The sequence below is a fragment of the Lithobates pipiens genome, unplaced genomic scaffold (assembly GCF_037356315.1).
Source record: "Lithobates pipiens isolate NorthernLeopardFrog02 unplaced genomic scaffold, aLitPip1_a1.2 Scaffold_8, whole genome shotgun sequence".
NCBI classification, from domain to species: Eukaryota; Metazoa; Chordata; class Amphibia; order Anura; family Ranidae; genus Lithobates; species Lithobates pipiens.
The window spans coordinates 573,210,432-573,229,431 of NW_027507903.1; the positions used below are offsets into that span (position 1 = coordinate 573,210,432).

Consider the following 19,000-nt stretch of genomic DNA (forward strand, 5'->3'; position numbering starts at 1 on the left):
TTGTGGGCACTGATTGCTGGCACTTTTGGGCACAGATTGGTGGCAATTGTGGGCACTGATTGCTGGCAGTGGTGGGCAATCATTGCTGGCACTGGTGGGCACTTAATTGTAATCAGGTCACTGATGATCAGTGCCCTGATTACATACCTAGCTGTCCCCTGTGAGGAGATGCCGCTGATTGGCTCTCCTCTCCTCACACTCTGTCAGTGTGAGGCAAGGAGCGCCGATTAACGTCATTTCCATGTTTACATGTAACTGGCTGTGATTGGACACAGCCGATCGCATGGTTAAAGAGCCACACCGTGTTGCTAGGACACAGCGTGGCCGCGATTGCCGGGCTGCGCGCACCCGGGAGCGCACGAGAACGGTCATTCGGGGGAGCCATCATATAACGTCCACCCAGAAAAAGAGCCGCACTACCCAGCCGTCATTTGACAGTGGGCAGGCAGCAAGTGGTTAAGCTGTTTTGTTTCACTTATTTGTTATCCATAATTAAGGTTTGATGAATGAAACACATTTTTTTTTAGCTGTTGTTCACATGCTATAATAAAACAATGTTTTGGCCAACTACCATGGCACCAGCCAAAACTGGTTTCCCCATTTGAAGGTCCCCCCCCCCCCCCCCACCACCATCCAGTTGGCCCGTGGCTACTCAAGATGTTGGATTTCCTATCACTTTCCTTAACAGAGACTGTGATCAACCAGGAGCATCGGTGAGAGTGAAGGGACAGCAGGGAAACAAAAATAAAAAATAAAAACTGAAAGAGGTTCTTGCTCTTTGTCACTCTAAAATAATGAAAATGTCTTTATATGTTTTATCACAAAAAAACTATGATTCAAAAATTTCCAACATCCAAAGACATTCCAAATTGTATAACTGCAATCCCATGGGTCAATACTCATCTGCTTTTGTGTCCATACATACTGAGATTGTTTTAGAACTCCGACATCATGAACTCACATTACAGTTCCCTTGTGTAGACCCTCTGAATATATGATTCATACCCATATGAGAGTTTGGTTGCTGTGGTTTTCTGTACGGCTATGTTTTTTGCACTTCGTACTTAATTCTGACATTTATTTGGCCTAATATAGAGTGAAAAGTAATATATCTGTGCATATTTCTGTTGAAGCCAATCTTTTGTTTTGAACTTCCAGTCCCATTCAGTCGAATAAGGCTGAGCCACAACTGCCTGGTCGGTCGGTATTTTGTGAGGTATAACAAGCAGTGAGAAGGCAACATATCACCTCCTTGCTGCCTGCCAAACAATATTAGCCGCACGTGTGAATGAGTCCTTAGACATTTATCACAGAGTTGGGCTTAAAACTGAACTAAACTGTATCTGAGCACCACAAATTGAAAACGCTATTTAATTCATTTTTATTATTCAAAGCAAAATCACAGATCAATCTATGTCTCCATGCTTTATTTTTCATTTATAGCCGTGGCCATCTTGGGTAAGGGCAGATAATTCATATATCATTTACTTCCTGGAAGTTGTGCAGGCGGGGGGGGGGCTTAGCTGAGAAAACCCCTCCTCCAGATGAAAGAACAAAAAATGCCCATAAAGACGCCTGGGATGTTTGACATCATTTTGGCCTAGAAACCACAAAGCCACTGAAGAAATGTAAAACAAGTAAATATAATATGCCTTCCTATCTATTACTAAAACCAGCCGCATTTGGGTTAAAAATAGTTAATGTTGAGAGAGTTTAGTTTTGCTTTACTGCACTTTATGTTTGAGCTACAGTTGCTACTTATCTCTAATATAATAGTAAAAGACCTACTAATAACTTACATGCCTTAGGACAAGAGAGGCCTCAAAAATCTCAATCACTAATAGCATCATTGTGAGCATATTTTTATTAAATTCTAGGAGGTTATGTCAATCACCTCTATCAAGGTACAGAATTTTAATTATAGACATTTATGTATAATGGAATCGTTCAACAACTTAGAAGTTCAACCCTTAGAAAGAATGTATGTATTACAATATTAATACAGTATAACAAATAACAGTATTTTATAAATGACTATATTTTATATCCCCCATAAAAATATATTTTTTTCATTAAAATGAGAAAAAAACAAATAAAAAATGAACTTACCTTTTTTTTTTTTTGGTAAGCCATACTCTGGCAGATACAGTAATGGCATGCAAAAAGTGAAACGTGCCTGTTCCGTGCCAAGCACGGACTAGTGTAGTGTTGATTAGTGTAGTGACAAGTGAATTTGCCCGTTTTTGGTTCAAGGGAGGATCCACAAACCTAGCCTAAAATTCTCAAATGCTAAATATAGTACCCAAACCATATGAGGATCTTTATCAATTTCTTTTTGTAGCGCTTTTCGGGTCCGATTTGCAAGCGATTTGGTAAAAAGAAAAGGCACTGGTAGCTGAGTACTGCCATTAATGACAGCCCAATAGCCAGCTGCTGATTGTCAACAAACCAGCTGGAGATGCTGGCTGTTGTCATTGTCCAACTACGGTCAAGATTATTTTTGATCAATGATCACCTGGGATGTCCACCGACTTATTTACTGTATAATAGGCCAAACAAGCCCGGGGGCGGCTGGAAGCTGTCATTTAGTGGCTGTTGTAATACCACCACTAAATGAATGACTTCCAACTGTAGCAGTCAGTGATTCCGGTTGGTGACTGGCCGCCAGACCTACCAGATTAGTTCACCAATTCAGCAAATTGCAACTTCTCTTGATAACCCACCTCCTCTGCTACTAATACCAGTCATCTACCTCAGCTCTTTAGCCCAGATGAAGGAAGTCAGTTTGCCCCATAAAATGCACTGGTTATCCTTTTGCCATGTGTGAAGTCTTAAAATCAGTTTTTTTGGCTCTTGACATGTTAGTTTGGTGCTCCTTCTGGCTCGACTAAACACAGACTCCTCAACTTGGGTGGCCCCTATCTCCAGGATGACTTCTGTTTTGTGGGGAATTGCTGAAACTAGGCTATTTGACCTAAACAAGGATCTTTCACCCACTACCTAAGGACTATATCCAGGAGATGCTCACTTGATGTGTATGCTTTGTCCATCATCTTCTCAAATCGATTGCCCTTAAAAAACAGGGCACACATCCTCATTTATTGATCACTATATCGGTATTGTGTATAGGAATTCTGCTAGTGGTGTGGGGCACACAAGTGCTGTATATGGGCTGCAGTGATATAAGAAGAGCAGCACTCCGGAAGGGTATTACCTACTGATGGTCACAGAGATAGTCATGTGGTTAATGTCTTCATCTGGGCCTTGAAGCTGGTTTGGGTGCAATAACTCTTCATATCTTCAAGGGCTGCCTGGTCTTTATGTGACATCTTTATGTGACAAGTATGAAGGCCGGTTATCGCATATGGGTTCGTGGCTGGAAAAGTTAGCACATTGACTTTAGATGTGGTAGCAGTTCAGACCTAGCATAGGTATAAGCTTTCTGGCACAGTGATTGGCAACAGTGATGGCAACTGTAGTATTTTATTCACAGTTTTAAAAAAATGCGCAGAATGTGAAGTCCAAAAAAAGAAAAAAATGACATTATGTTAGTATTTAAGAAACACCTTATTTGACCGCAGTGCAAGCTGTATGCTTGTTTAAATGTCCGCCTGGAGCAGTCCTAGGATACAGCTGCATGCCTTGACATTGTGCCTGTCCTTGGAGTGGGGGGAAGAGGGAACTGGCTGTCAATCAACACAGCTGCAAGCAATATCCCCAGTATTCTACCCTGTTTGTACCTGCATTTTGAGATCTATATATACAATGCAATATATCAAAGTTAACCGCTTCACACCGACCATACACAAATATGCAGCCCCACAGGACTGGGCTTTTTTCCGTGGAGTCGCATATTTGTGCATCTCACCGAGAGCCCTGGGCCCTGTTCTAACCATCGAGACCCGTGAAGGCTGATTCCGCATCACCTGATTGCCGTGATAGCCTCTGATTGGCTATCTGAGTGATCAGTCACTGTGAAGCCTGCACCCCCCGTTTTCTGTCTCTGTGAATGTACGAGAGAGATACATCATATCATTCTCTGTCCTTGCAGAAATTTAGAAAAAATAAAGTGTCTGAATAAAAAAATAATAATAATAATTTAAAAAAAATATCTAGATCAAGGTTTGATCTAGGTCAGTGCCAGGGTTAGTGTTTGGGTCAATGTTAGGGTCAAAGGTCAGGGTCAGTATTTTTTGGACAGAATTTTTTTTTTTAAATTAGTATCAGTGTCAGTTAGTGTCAATGTGTTTTAGGTAGGATTAAAAAAAGCAAAATGCGCACTATTGTTTCTGGGCTGTACTACGGGTACAAACCATAACTAACATACACATATATGATTCGCTGCAAATGTCAGGAGCAGAAACATTTATTATGGGTTGCCCTTTGGTGGTAGGTTATGGTAGTAGCGAGAAATATACAGTTAAATGAAGAAAATATATATTATTTACTATTTGGGCCAGGTTTGCATTGATAATACAAAAAAAAAAATCAGGAGATGTCCATTACCATTTACCACCAAATGAAAGACCAATTTATCCTGAAAAAAAATAAGGTATACTGTAATCTATCTGGATGCTCAAAGTAGTTGTGATGATATGTAAAGTTTTACTAACACATGTCAATCTTGCAAAATTGGGTTTAGGCATCTAGATTTGTTTTACACTTAGGAGTGAAGGGGTTAAAAGGCAGGAGATCTGAGGCAGCACCTAGTTCCAAACATAAAAATACAATAAAACATAATATTCTTCATATGCCTAAAATTAACAAACCAATACATTTAAATGATGACAGCAGATCACGTGATGTAAACAGAAGATCATCTTCATTTTTTCATCACGCTGACAGTATGAGGAGAAAAAAAAGCTGATTACCGGCTTCTGTCAGAGGGACATCGGTCCCGCACACAGACACCCACTGCTGCTAAGCATTGCCCACTAGTGCCACCTACCAGTGCCCATCAGTGCCACCTACCATTGCATATCAGTGTTGCCTATCAGTGCCACCTACCAATGCCAACCAGTGCCACCTATCAATGCCCACCAGTACCACCTGTCAGTGCCCATCAGTGCTGCCAATCAGGGCCCATCAGTGCTGCCAATCAGGGCCCATCAGTGGCTCATCATCAGTGCCACCTATCAGTGCTGCCTATCAGTATCACCTATTAGAGCCTGTCAGTGCCCATCGGTGCCATCCATCAGTGTCCATCAGTGCCCATCAGTGCCACCTATCAGTGCTGCCTATCATTGTCACCTCTCAGTGCCCTTAAGTGCCATCTATCAGTGCCCTTCAGTGCCGTCCATCGGTGCCCATCAGTGCCACACATCAGTGCCAACTCATCAGTGCCTATAAGTGTAGCCTATCAGTGCCCATCAGTGCAGCCACATCAGCGCAGATCAATGAAGGAGAAAAATTATCTGTTTGCAAAATTTTATAACAAACTATGAAACTGTTTGTTTTGCTTTCATAATTTTCGGTCTCTTTTTGTTTTTTTAGCAAAAAAAAAAAACAGCAGTGATTAAATACCACAAAAAGAAAGCTCTATTTGTGTGAAACAAAAATTATAAAAATGTCATATGGGTACAGTGTAGTATCACCGCACAATTGTCATTCAAAGAGTGACAGCTCTGAAAGCTGAAAATTGGCCTGGGCAGGAATGTGCCCAGTAAGCAAATGGTTAAGCTTCCAGGTGGTGACAGAAACACAGCATTTCTGGAAAGATGAACAGGCATTTTCTGTACTTTCTGGAAATGTTTCAGCTTGAAAAAAAAAGATACCCAAATCAGTCACCATATTTAAAGCGGAAGTAAACCCATCCATAAAACTGTTCATTTTTGCCACGTGTCGGGAAAGTAACACTCCCATTGGTTGTGCTCTCAATCAAATTGTCAAACCATCCAATGGCTGGTGTCGTAACTGATCACATGTGGACCATCATGGTAGTTGTAGAATAAACAGAGGCAAAGATGGCAGCTTCCTTGGCTGAAAACGATAGGAGGGTTTACTTACACTTTACGTACTGGTAAATTCTAACATGTATTACATTTTTATTCTTGTGTTTAGCTATGCTTTAAATCTGAACTCCAGACGTGATTTATTTTAGTTACCAAAGGATTAGTAATTCTGTCCATCCAGACAAAACTCTGATACAAAGCACAGCCCTGTCTGACAGGGCAAGGGACCTGATTTCTCTTTGCACCACTTTAAGTAAAACAGGTCTTGTCCTTCCCTTAGAATATGACTGAACAGCGAAAGGGAAGCAGTAAACAGAGGATCTCCTCTCTCTGCTCTCTGTTCTCTCCTCCTATCAGCACACTCCTTGCTACACATGAGCACTGCAGCTAGGGTTGCCACCTGTCCAGGATTCAACCGGACAGTTTGGGTTTGGAAACGTTCATCCGGGTTTCAGACTACCTGAAACCCGGACACATTATTTAGACTGGACTGTGACTTCCCAGCAGGGTTGCTGGCTGCAGTTGTCTGAGCTGAGTACATTTTCACACTGCCCAAAGCCAGTACTAACAACCCCTCCCCCCCCTCAAACACCCCTACCCCTCTGTGTCTGTCCACACTCCAATCCCCAGCGCTGTGCCTCAGAAAAGGAAAGTGGGGTCCGGTAATTTGAAGTCCAGCAGCCTCAGATACATCTGGATGAGTGGACCTCATTGTCGAGGGGTGAGTGAGCTCACCATCCATCCCTGTCTGAAGTCTCCCCCTTCTTTCTCCTGCCTCTGACTAAGTACACTAAGGCAAATCAGGGTTCTCAGAGCACCCCTTAAATCAGATTTTCCCTTTACACCAGAAGCCACAGTGTTTCCCCTTACATCAGAGTCTTCTCTGTACATCAGAATTCTCAGTATTCTCCCTTAAATCAGGGTTCCCAGAGCATCCCTTATGTTAGAGGCCCCAGAGTTCTCCCTTACATCAGAATTTGCAGAGTTTCCCCTTACAGTGAAAGGGGACTCTGCGATTTCAGATGTAACAGGGGAACTCTGTGGACTCTGATGTAAGGGGGGACTCTTGTTATTAACTTCATATGATTAGAAATGTTATTTAATAGCAAAATATATGTATAATTTATAAGAAAAATAATAATAATTGCTGTGTGCACTAAAGTGTTCGGGTTTGACTTGAAGAAAAGGTGGCAACCCTAACTGCAGCACAACTTGTATTGCACTGACCTCTCTCTGTCTGAGCTCTGCTGTACAGTGGACGTATAAGAGGCTGATATTTCGTTAAAATCAGGAACTTACAATGCATGAATTTAAAAATACATTTAATGATATAATGAATACAGAGCTGCATTGATTAGTGTCCTTTATGTCGGCCTAGATGTCAGCATTAAATTAACTGGAAAGTGACATTCACCCTTTAGTATTAGTTTTAAATTACACATCAGAAAATGTAATAAACATACACAGCATCAAAGGCATAACATAAAGGTCAGCTTAGTCACTGCGACTCAACCTGGGAAAATATAAAAATCTGCCACGTTTCCATAAACGTCTCCCTGATGAATAACCACATTACAAGGCTGTATGGACAACAAGGATAAATAGGGAAGGACTTTATTGTCTTGTGATCCAGATCCAAAGTTCGTCTTCGCCCTCTTTAATAGCAGGGAATCTTCTGGATCCCACATATTGCCATCCCTTCCTCCCTAAACTTTGCAAGAACTATTTCAAATTAAATGCAAAAGTGGGGCTACATTCCTTATCACATAGGTAGGAATCTGCAACAACATACATGTGCATCATCATACACCAAATGCGAAATCTATGTAAAGTTTGTTATAGCAGTAAATACATATCAGGATGTTTTAATGTTTCCTGACTATGGTATTAAATATGTCTTTTTACTGCTATACCAAGAAAACTCCACCTTTACCCTTAGTGACCACACCACACAAAATTGGAATTAAATTGGCCATAGCAGCCTTTTTATTAACCACTTCCCGACCGGCGCGCGCCGATGTACGTCGGCAGAATGGCACGGGCAGGCATATTGGTGTACAGGTACGTCCAATTTTAAATGCCGCCCTGCCATCGCGAGAACCCTGAGTCCGGTCGTGGGTCCCGCAGACTCGATCGCCGCGGGCATACCCGCGGTCGTCTCACGGGGCGGCTGGACAAGGAGATGCCGTTGTAAACAGCAACTCCCCGTTCTGCCTAGCAACAAGTGACACTGATCTCTGCTCCATGTGATTGGAGCAGAGATCAGTGTTCACTAAAACAAAGCCCAGCCCCCCACAGTTAGTAACACGCCCCTAGGAACACTTAACCTCAACACTGCCACCCCCTGGTTAACCCCTTCACTGCCAGTGTCATTTACACAGGAATCAGTGCATTTGTATAGCAATGATTGTTGTATAAATGACAATGGTCCCAAAAATGTGTCAAAAATGTCCGATGTGTCCGCCCTAATGTCGCAGTCACAATAAAAATCGCTGATCGCCACCATTACTAGTAAAAAAAAATTATTATTAAAAATGCCATAAAACTATCCCCTATTTTGTAAACGCTATAACTTTTGCACAAACCAATCAATAATCGCTTATTGCGATTTTTTACCAAAAATATGTAGAAGAATACGTATCAGCCTAAACTGAGGGGGAAAAAATGTTTTTTTTTATATTTTTGGGGGATATTTATTATAAAAAAAGTAAAAAATATTGCGTTTTTTTCAAAATTGTCGCTCTATTTTTGTGTATAGCGCAAAAAATAAAAAACGTAGGGGTGATCAAATACCACCAAAAGAAAGCTCTATTTGTGGGAAAAAAAAGGACATCAATTTTGTTTGGGAGCCACGTTGCACGACCACGCAATTGTCAGTTAAAATGACGCAGTGCCGAATCGCAAAAAGTGGTCTGGTCTTAAGCCAGCAAAATGGTCCGGTCTGTAAGTGGTTAAACACATATAAATAACCAGGAATTAACAATAATAACATAAAAAAAAAACAGACCAGAGTGTTTATTAAAGACAAAAGGCTACTAGGTCCTAATAGGCATAAAACCCAGGACAGTACCTGCTTGTCATTTCACAGGCCTACATCTATTGCATTCTTTCTTTTACCCTGGGCCTTTCTTTTGTTGTAATTCCAGAAGAGTCGCTTCCTGTTTGAATGACAACCAACATCATTCCAACCACTTCCTATGAACCCAAGGTGTCATAACAATGATGAAACGTATCATCACATTGCCCTGCTTTCACAGTTTAGTGCTGCAGAGAACATCACTGATGTCATAACAAGGACTGAGGTGACCTTTGTGCCCAACCTAAGGTTCCAGTTCAGTAGAGTAACTCTATGTACATGCCTTAAAAATAAAAAATAAATTGAATTGAATAGAAAAAGTAAAAGCACCATAAAACCATCTTCTTCAAGCTGGTCACATAATCTCCAATCCTGCTTCCTTATTTCAAAAGATGCAAACATGTATGTAGAAGGGATCGTTAAACGGGCTCCTATTGGTAGAATGTGGTCTTCACAAAGATAAGGAAATCTTGATCAGCTGCACAAAATCACCTTTATTGTTGAGTCTTCAGTAAAACTGACCCTGGGTCAGCTATGATTAACCCCCCTGACGGTATTCCCGAGTCTGACTCGGGGTGGATTTTTTATACCAAAAGCGGTATCCCCGAGCCAGACTCGGGACTGCATCGCTGGATCCAGGAGGAGGTTTACTTACCTTCTCCCTCGGATCCAGCGTTGTCTCCCCGCTGTACGAGCGAGCCGTGTCTCGCTCGATGCATCACATCGCCGATCTCCGTGCCCTGCGAGCGTTGCGACGCACGGGCACGGAGATCGGCGCCAAATTCAAAAAGTGAAACAAACAGTAAACATACAGTATAATGTAATCTTACAGATTACATTGCTGTATGTAAATATTTCACATCCCCGTTGTCCCTAGTGGTCTGCCCAGTGTCCTGCATGCAGTTTTATATAATAAAAACTGTTCTTTATGCCTGGAAACTGGAGATTGCCCATAGCAACCAAAACTGTCACTGTACATCAAAAATGATTTTAGACCAGCTAGAAAACAGCGATAATAAATTAGAATCACTCGCAGAATTGAGCGATAGCGATTTGTGGGGAGATCCGTCATCAAATACTGAAAAGTAATGACAGTGACAATTCTGCAACTGAGCAAATTTCAGTGTTTTTGATTTGATTACATTATTGAATCATTTTTATTATTGTTATATTATTATTTGGTACAATTATTTATAATTATTTATTATATTATAATTTATGATTTAATTTTTCAAACTTTATCATACCCGGTATGTCTGCTAGACTCTGGTTTGGACAGATTTAAGAGAGTTATTCCTAAGAATTGCAGGACTACAATATAAAACGCCAAATTTTCATGCAAAATAATGGTACCGCTTTTAGCACCTAAAATCCGAAATAATCGTACCGCCAGGGAGGTTAAAGTAGAATCATAGGCAAAACTTTTTTTTGTATAGAGAAAGGGAGGGTAATATCCCCTGTTTTTTTTTGCTTTTTTTTGGGGGGGGGGGGGGGGTGCCATCTGTTTCCCATTGGGGAGATTTCCCTTCACTCCCTTCCCCATAGCCAAAATAGGAAGTTAGGGATTCCCTGTAAATTAAGGGAACTCCTTGGGAACTCCTATTTTCCCTATTGAAAGATTTGCCCTCTATTACGTTTCTGGCGACAACCCAAAGTAGGACCAATAGAGAGGGCGAATCTCTTTAATGGGTGCATAGACAGCAATAAAAACTGACAGATGTTCTAATCCCTCTCCACTCTATATAAAAAATAAAAATAAAATTGCCCTTAGTTGTACTTTAGGTGCTGAAATAACGTGAGGCACATCAGCTGTTGTATGCTGTATTCCCCTACTATAGTTATGATGATGTCATTTTATTGAAGACACTACAATAAAGGTGATTTTTATATGTGTGGCCGACCAAGACTTCTTTATTCTTGTAAAGCAGGGCCAACACTTATTACTGTATTAGCAGAAGTGGATCGGTGGACTGACCTAGAATTGCGCTTGATTTCATTGGTAGCATGTTGTGTTTTGACATGACACTGCGAGAAGCTTAGCTCTACAAAATGGTCAGTAGACATGACACTGGGTGGTTCTATGTTGTCAGTCTATAAGAGGGAGGAGAGGCAAAAGGTGATGATGTTACATGACACCATTACCTTAAGATGGCAGGGAAACCATGGCCAAACACAGTCACCCACACATTTTTTTCCTGATTGTCAGTAAAACATTAGTGTCAGTAACACAATGATAGGGGCAGTATGTGCAGGAAAGGAGTGCAAAGGGCACGATGTGCATCAGCATGTGCTTGAGAGAAGCAGAAAGGGTGGAGGGTATGCAGCGGTCAGTATGTGCAAGAGAGGATAGCAAAGGGTATGCTATGGCCCATATTTGCAGAAGAGGAGTGCAAGGCATCTAATATGGGCCATATGTGCAGGAGAGGAGTGCAGAGAGTATGACAGAGGGCAGTATGTGCAGAAGAGAAGTGTGAAGGGTATTATGTGGGTTGTATGTGCAGGAGAAGAGTGCAAATGGGTATGGTATGACAGTGGATACTGGTGGCAGGACAGACATATATAGGGTATGACAGTGAGCACTATGTGCAGGAGAGACATGCAGAGGGTATGAGAGGGAGCACTACATGCAGTGCAGGAGAGACATGCAGAGGGTATGACAGTGGGCACTATGTGCAGGAGAGACACGCAGAGGGTATGACAGGGAGCACTACGTGCAGTGCAGGATAGACATGCAGAGGATATGACAGTGGGCATTATGTGAAGGAGAGAAATTAAAAAGGTATGAGAGTGGGTAGAGAATTATTATGGGGCAGTATGTGCAGTAAAGGAGTGTGAACAGTATGATTGCAAGCAGTATGCCCTCTTCCATTCTCTCTATCAACCTCAATTTACTAACCTTATTTATGCTACATTATCCACTTCTGTAAACAATTGTGCTATTTGTTCATTGGTTCTGATTCTCTATGTTCTATTCTGATCTCCGGCTCATAGATTTTCTCCTTGCCTTCTGTTTCTACACTTGACGTATTTTCTCATTCACTTATGTACACCGTGTTTCCAATTTTTTCAAATTTCCTTAATATTTTGGCGAAGGTTTTTTACTCGGCACAGTATAAAGTATGTTGATTTTGGTGGAATATTCTGTAATATGTCTTGGTGACTTTTGGTGATACAGGATATTTGGTTTAGTTCCCGTTATGATGTATGGCTTTGTCCTTCAATACACTGATTGCCACAGAGATGCTTCCCATCAGTTCCTGAATGCTTCTACAGTGCAAACACTTTGGCTTTCAGCCTCCAAACAACATTTTTGACAACCGCAAATTAAACATTGGCAATTGGTATTCCTCCGGAATTAAGCAGAGGATTACAATGTAAAAATATGGGGTGGGAAAGCTGAAATAAAAGAGGAATTTCCAAGAAGAAGAAACAATTGCAAGAAAGGATGGTGGTTTTGATCTTTAAATGAGCTAGTCTTTAGATCTTCTAATCTGCGGCCGGTCTGGACTCGTCACAGGCTAGAAATAAGCTAGGTTTAGTTATAGGAGGACTCTTTATTATAGTATTCTGGATACTTTTTCTTCTTTGCTTAAAGTGGGGTGCCCCCTAAAAAAAAAAAGTTAAAAGTCAGCAGCTACAAATACTGCAGCTGCTGACTTTTAATAATCGGACACTTACCTGTTCCAGGGTCCAGCGATGCGGGGGAACGAAGCCCCCTCTCGTTCCCCGCTCAGCTCGTGGTGCCGTCATTCTTACTGTGGGCACCCGGCTGTGGCTTCACAGCCGGGCACCCACTGCGCAAGCGTGAGCGGCGCAGGGCGCCGTGATACGCTGCACAGTCATCTGGGACATGTGACAGGTCCCAGATGACTGTGCGGCGCGAGGGGAAGTGATGTCACCAGCCCGGGCAATGAGGAAGGCAGACTACGAGGGACCCCCTAGCAACAGGCATTTAGAGGTGAGTAAAACATTTTTTTTTTCAATTATTTTATTTTAATTTTTTTAAAGAATTTTAAACTATTTTTAATTTTTTGGTGGCAACACCACTTTAAATAGTACTAAAATGAAAACTGTGCACTTGTCATTGTCAAAATGGTAGTTTAGGGCAGTGTTTCTCAACTCCAGTCCTCAAGGCGCCCCAACAGGTCATGTTTTCAGGATTTCCCTCATATGAAATGGCTGTGGTAATTACTAAGGCAGGGAAACTGATCAAATCACTTGTGCAAAATAATGGAAAGCCTGAAAACATGACCTGTTGGGGCACCTTGAGGACTGGAGTTGAGAAACACTGGTTTAGGGAACCATAGGCCTTAAAGGACAGTTCCAGGCACCAAATAAAATCAATTGTCAACCTTAGATATTCAGTAAACAGTGCAACTGTGCTAAAGTTAGTTATGGGTCATCAACAACCCCTGCTTAAATGTGTCTGTCTGCAGAGCTAGAGTGACTGGACTGGGAATAAATAAAATTAAGGGAAGTTGGGAGAAGTGTTGGGCTTGGAATGGACAGGCAGGAGCTGATGTTATTAGCACAATCACACAGCCACCAAACCTGTATGGACTAAAGAATTAGTAGGCATGTATGGAAATACCCCACCATACAATTAAACCACTGAAGAGATGGCATCCTTGGAACACCATATTATCACTAACAAGATGTCTACTGTTTGGAAGACCGCTACTGAGATTACTGTCTCATCCACACATAGGGTTTCAGTAATGTGTGAGCTTTGTGTAATCCATTGCAACAAAAATACAGGAAGCCCCTCACAAGGTCACTGGGGATGTACTTCCTGACATCCGTGCTGTGTAATTTTCTCTTTCTTTACTTCCAGTATCACCAATCACATTCAATCTGCCAAGGCAAATTTGCCTCTAACTTGTGGCTGTGGGAAATTTCTTAGACTGGCTTACTGTATGTTAGGAGCAAGGAGCCTATAATGTTACTTTTTATAGAAGAACCTAAGCCTGCTTTACTTTACCTTCGCTCCAGTGCTGCAACATCTGAGAGCTGCTTTGTTGCTGCCAACATTTTTTCTTGGTCTCCTTCTGTGTTTGGCCATTTTAACCAGCCCAGGAAGATGTAGCTTCATGCATACACGCATATGTTAATTCACCCCAGCACCTAAAGAATTTGTACACTGAGGTGTGCATGTGAGGTTTACAGCTCTTAGGAAATTTGCTATCAGGCAGATATCTATTCTGCAACAAAAGCCTTCCTGCTTGCATTTAAAAAAAAAAAAAATAGCTCCACTTTAAATCCATTGCTGGCTTTTTCAGCAAAAGTGCTGGGGGGGGATATACCAAACCAGGATCTCCTGTTCCACTTTGGTAGGTTTACAGTTAATGCAAACCCTCACTATGATCTTCTCTTATTGGCTCCCTTTTGGTCTATTAAATATGCCATTGAAAGCGTTTTCTTCACTTTATTTGATATAATACATTTTTCAATTTTGATATGAATGGTTAGCTGTATAGATTAGTTTACCAATTTTGGAGACGGTTGAGCTATATCAGGTTTTTTATTTTTGAGTTACGCATGCAGTGGAACCTTGGCTAATGAGTAACGCGGTTAACGACGTTTGAAAGACGAGCACCTTTTTATTTTTATTCTGACTCAGTTAGCGAGTGTTGTCACGCAAATCAAGCAGAGTTCAAGTTAATGGGGTGTGCAGTACCACATTTGGCCAGAGGGTGCGGGGGTGCCACTCGGAACAGTTTGGAGCCATTCGGAAATACTTGGAATCATTCGAAAATACTCCATTCCCGAGTGTTTCTGAGGCTTTCCGAGTTCAGCCGAGCTGTCCCCAAGTATTTCTGAGGCTCTCTGGTGCCTCCCACCTCTGGCCACATGCGGTATTGCATGCAATAGAAGTCAATGCGAAACAAATTATCTTCGTTTCCATTGACTTCTATGGGGAAACTCGCTTTGATATGGGAGTTCTTTGGATTACAAGCATTCTTCTGGAATGGATTATGCTCGTAATCCAAGGTTCCACTATATATGATTTTTGCCGGAAGCTCCTGCCTCAAACCTCTTTCCCCTCTCCATCTTGTTGTGAGGATATTGATACTTTGTATTTTTCCCGAAGGGCTCTTTATCTTTATTGTTATACACACACTGCCTCGGCATATAGAGAAGTAGAACTAAAGTCAAAACTTTTTTTTCTGTTTTGGATGAAGTGGAGAGAGATTAGAACATCTGTCAGTTTTTATCATGATCATGATTAGGGAGACTCACCCGCTCTATTTGTCCTGTTTACCATTATGATTGAAAGTGGAAGTAAAAGAAAATCCCAAATTTTGGGTTGTCCCCAGAAAATAGTAATCTTCCAATTGGGTCACTCATTCTCGTGGCCTGGGGGTCCCCTTGGGATTCCCTTAATTTGTTGGAATTTCCTCTCACTTCCTGCTTTGGCTTAGGGACAGAAAGTGAAGGGAAATTTCCCCAATGGAACACAGATGGCAAAAAAAACAGACAGGGATCCTAACCCTCCCTTACTCTATATCTTCGCCCCTCTTCTTTCCGGGGCCGCGAACTCCAGCTCTGTGACTGGCCGGAGTCATGTGACGTAATTTCCGCGCATGCGCGCGGGAGCCGCCAGTCACGGCATGATCCCTATCAGAAATGGCACAATGTCTCCTTTCTGCGCTGTAGTCACCAGCGCTCTGGTTTTTAGTAAATATCTCCTAAACCGTGGAGGTTTAGGAGATATTTCAAGCACCTACAGGTAAGCCTTAATATTGGCTTACCTGTAGCTAAAAGCGGTTGTACGGGGTGTACAACTACTTTAAGCGTTTTCCCCCTCTGTTTTCACCTGGTGATCTGACCGGTAACACACCTCCTGTATTAGAGTGCCCTCACTCTGGATGAAGGAGCACAGGGAGCACATTTGGACATCACATCTAAGAACTGCTAAGCTGCAATATAATAAATGTTTGCTTTGAGGTTTAATACTCTTCTAATATAGTCCATTCTTTATCGTTTACTGAAACAGTCTTCCCCACAGGCGCTATACAGTATCTCTTGCATTCATTACCCGCCTCCTACCCAATCCCTTTTATTTTGTCCTCATATTGGCCTCATCAGTGGTCCATTCGTTTCAGTAGAAATGTCAGGCATGATGTCACGGTGAAGATGTCACATTTTTTGACACACACTGGCATTTTCTATGTGCTGCTGCTGAACAATGTCCAGTTTGAAGACTACATAGCAGCTATTGTATAACATTTTTCCAGAAGTATGCAGCCAGCGGCTCCTGATTATATCACATATCCCACCCTCTAATTTATATGACAAATGTAGTGTAAAATGTGAGAGGACAATGTCCATGTTAAGCATAGTGATAAAGAAGCTTGTCAGTGCCCCTGGGCACAGTGAAGAGAACCTATAGAGCACCTGTGACTTTGTAGCAGACAAAACACACGAAAAAAAATTGAAAGTGAAAAAGGCAAACGCCCCTTCTGCATCACAGGTAGAGGGTCTCAGATCACCGATTACTGGAAAGTGGAAGTGACATGAGCTGGTGGAGGAAAATGAAGCATAGGCGCGACATCTCTGCATTTTTAAAGCCTAAAGGGCCGCTTTATGTTAGGAATCGCACAGAAATGAGCAGTGCGTTCCTGTGCGATTCGCATGCAGTTCAGTGCAGTGCGAATTGAGCCCGTTCATGTTTGCACCACACCAAAAGTATTGCATTTAGAGATGCACTATTCGTACAGAACAAATTTACATGCAGTTTTAATAGATGATCAGCTATGCTTTTTTTTATATAAATACACCCCTGTGTGTTCTTCAATTCCTGTCTGGTAAAGCCAGTGTTACCACAGTAAGTGAGGGAAATCCCTTTAATGAAGCTCTATATTGAAGTAAAAACCTGACTGGGGTTCTTATTCTTCCCCATTTATTCAAAACTAGGAAAAATGTTTTTGGCTTGACATACACTTACAATCTGGTCCGGAGTGTACCATAAAACAAGAACAAGTCCAGATACTGGTAAATCACTTGTGAAGGAGTGAAGATGTTCTTGAATGATGAATGTGTTGGAAATCTTGGCTAAATCTGACATTCAGTAGATTATAAATAGAGCGGCTGCCCATAAATCAGAGATGAAATATGTGACACTGGATTATACACAGGCAAATCATGTCATGGTATTTTCTGACTTTCCCTTTTGTTTCAGAATCCGACCCAAATAATTTTCCTCCTATTCCACATATGCTTCCATTTGTCACCCATCGTCCATCTTATAGTCAGTCAATCTGCAGTGGATACGTTGATGGGGGAAAAGATTTAAACAGAGATTTAATGTGACTTAAAGGAGAATTAACTCAAGAACAAAAATGTAATATATTGTGGGTTACAGTCATTAGATTTGGTGGCTGATTTCGTCTTTTTTTAGGCTTTTGATTAGATATGTGAACTGCCAAAAAATGTGTTAGTTTTCGTTTGATACATTTTTTCGTTTTATTTTCGTTTTTCAGGTCATTCGTTATGATCGCAATTCGTAAATTCGTAAATTCGAAAATTCGTAAATTTGTAAATTCAGAAATTCATAAATTTGAAAATTCAAAAATACGAAAATAAGAATGAAAATACGAAAATTTGAAAGAATTGCTAACTAACTAATAATAACTAACTATTAAATTATAGGTATTGGAGTTATAATTATTATTATTATTATTTATTGTTATTAATTTGTTACTTTCCATTCGTTTTGATACGGAATTCGTTATTTTGGATAAATTCATATTTGTTGTGTTCACTAGTAGCCAAATTTGAAAGGACAGTCCAATACCTATAATTTAATAATTAGTAATAGTTAAGTTATTACTAGTTCTAATTTAGAATTTATGAATTTTCAAATTTACGAATTTATGAATTTTCGAATATTCAAATTTACAAATATTTAGAAAAATTCGTTAAACGGGTTTTCGTTAATTCGGATATTTCCAAATTAATGAAGTTATAGAAATTCTTTAAAAAACTAATTAGGAACAAAGCGAATTGCACATGTCTACTTTTGATGTTGGACTTGGCAAAATACAGTAACCTAGTCACTTCCTATGAGCTTCAACAAAGAATATCTTCCTTCCTAGCTATCTGCTGTAAACGACCAATTTCCTGACCCCCAATGAACAGATATGGACATGTCTGTAGTCCATATCAAGCCATACAAGCAACCAAGAAGAATGCACACTGACTACAGTAGAGTTAAAAGCTTCATGCACACAGGACGTTTTAAAAATGGCAGCACTACAGCAGCGGTTTTGCAAATTTTTCCATGTTTTTTGACATTAGCATTTTTGCGCATTTTTTCATTACAAACACTCGCTGTAATGTAAAAACGCCCCAAAAAAGTCAAACATGGCTAAACGTGTTTATCGGCGTCTTTTGGTGTTTGTCATTTTTACTGCTCCTGGAAGAACAGGCTGATGTTTCTACTGCCCGTAAATGCTTATGCCTCCAAATGCCTCTGACAGTTTATGTGTGCATGGACACATAGGCAAACATGGTGGGGCATTTAGAGGCAGTTTAAAAAAAATCAAACACCCCTAACAGCAGCTGTAAAAACGTCCTGTGTGCATGAGCCTTTAATGGTAAAATTGAATGCAAATTGGCCAATGACAAAATTAAAATAGAAAAGGCATGTTCTCAACACTTCCCAGCATAGGCGCCTCTCTGTTTTCACACTTTATAGTACTGGACAGCAGCACTGTCAGGTGGAGGATTGGCTGTGGCTGAAGGACAGACCGGAGCTCTGTACACAGACACAATGTGCTTGCAGGGAACCTCCTGGATGACATCACATGTGTGTGGATAAGTGGGCGTGGCTACGCATTTTGAAGACTTACCTGTACATGCACATCCAACATATTCTCCTGAACACTAATGTTCACCTCTTACATAGCCCCGCACCTCTGGATCCCTTTACATTACACAGCGCCACACCTCTGGACCCCTTTACATTGCA

The 19,000-nt window shown here is 41.1% G+C and overlaps 1 protein-coding gene across 2 annotated transcripts in view; it reads left to right on the plus strand.

Annotated features, from left to right (window-relative positions):
- Nucleotides 1–19,000, plus strand: part of COL5A3 (collagen type V alpha 3 chain) — a 266,605-nt gene that overhangs the window by 49,778 nt on the left and 197,827 nt on the right. The gene's annotated exons all lie outside the window — the stretch shown is intronic.